The sequence below is a fragment of the Dioscorea cayenensis genome, chromosome 18, assembly GCF_009730915.1.
Source record: "Dioscorea cayenensis subsp. rotundata cultivar TDr96_F1 chromosome 18, TDr96_F1_v2_PseudoChromosome.rev07_lg8_w22 25.fasta, whole genome shotgun sequence".
NCBI lineage: Eukaryota > Viridiplantae > Streptophyta > Magnoliopsida > Dioscoreales > Dioscoreaceae > Dioscorea > Dioscorea cayenensis.
In genome coordinates this window covers 10714129-10715630 of record NC_052488.1, presented here as the reverse complement: position 1 = coordinate 10715630, position 1502 = coordinate 10714129, and the positions used below count along the sequence as shown (strand labels likewise).

The following is a 1502-nucleotide window of genomic DNA, read 5'->3' as shown; positions in this document are numbered from 1 at the left end:
GTAATTCTTTTATGAGTTGTACACGTTGATGCGACCTACTCATGTGTATTAAATCTTGAATGGGTTAAAAAGGGTTTCTTGTACTAACATAGAGAGAGAATGGATGTTGGTAGCCCTCCGATTCTTAAGAGTAGACCTAGAAGGAGCTTAATCTTATTTTTGGGATTTCCTTTGTTCTTAATGCAATCATAGGAGTGTTGATATGGAACAGATTTTTGATCAACACTCTATGGGATTAATGTTCAACCGCTAAGAGATTAGGGTTGATCTAATATAGAAATCCCTCGATCCAAAACCACCTTTGTATCTTTTTGTTCTTAATCCATGCATCATAAAGGGATCGACATCTATGGTCCTTTGCATATCATTGTTGTGTTTGTAGCCTCTTGCTTTTTGCCTTTCATTGTGTGGTGATCTTATATTTGCTTTTTCATAACTAGTTAAGTAGAAACCCTCTATTTAAGAGTTAGGTTAGAAAATAAGCGAAGGAGTAATAGTAGATCCGTAACACCTTGGACTACAATCCTTGTGTTTTTACATGAGGTATTACTTGTCGACCCTGTACACTTGCAGGGAAACAATCAGGTAACAAAGAACATTTTCAAATTTTGCCTAACCTACACCTCGTAGGACATAATAAAGCATTGTTCGTGCACCTATTGTAGCCCGAAATTTTTGAGTTAAAGCCAGGTTTTTAATCAAAATGGTTCAGCAGCCCACATAGTTTAATGGATTAGCTAATAAGGATCCGAACAACCATATTAAGAATTTCCTTCTTATTAAAAATAAATGTGGTTTTAGATGATGCAATTCACTTGGGAGCTTTTCCATTATCATTGAAAGAAAGTGCCAAATAGTGGCTCCAATTATTGCCAAGAGCTTCTATCACAACATGGCATGAATTGGTAGAAGCTTTCCTTGCAAGGTACTTCACTCTAGGAAAATCAACAAAGCTTCAAAATAAGATCTCTTCATATGTTCAGATGGAGCTCGAATCATTGTTTGAGACATGGGAATAGTTCAAGGATCTTTTACGGAAGTGTCCTCATCATGGGTTCCCCGAGTGGATGATTGTTCATACATTCTACAACGGGTTAAATCCAAGCACTAGACAACTCCTTGATATTGTTGCAGGAGGAACACTACAAAACAAGACCCCAAATGAGGCCTGACAGTTGATTAAAAAAATGGCCTTGAATAGCGACCAATGGAATGCAAGAGAAAAGAAGAAAGTGGCCGATATTGATGAGGTTGACGAGGTCACATCCTTGGTAGCCCACGTTAAGGCATTGAAATAGAAATTAGACACTTTAACCTCACCAAGTGTGGCCATAACCACAAGTTATGATGGTTGTGGGGGGTTCACACATTTCAGCAGATTATCCTATTTTTGGTTGCTACTTTTAGCACCAATTGTGCAAGTTGACTTTATGGGTAATGCGGGAAGAGGACAATGCAACCCTTATAGCAATATCTACAACCAAGGGTCGAAGAACCACCCA

General features: G+C 38.2%; 1 non-coding gene across 1 annotated transcript; it reads right to left on the bottom strand.

Moving 5' to 3' along the window:
- Nucleotides 1-951: 951 nt before the first annotated feature.
- LOC120283122 lies at nucleotides 952-1057 on the bottom strand. Its single transcript, XR_005543123.1, has one exon. It is a non-coding gene; the product is annotated as a small nucleolar RNA R71 (small nucleolar RNA).
- Between the last annotated feature and the right edge of the window lie 445 nt (nucleotides 1058-1502).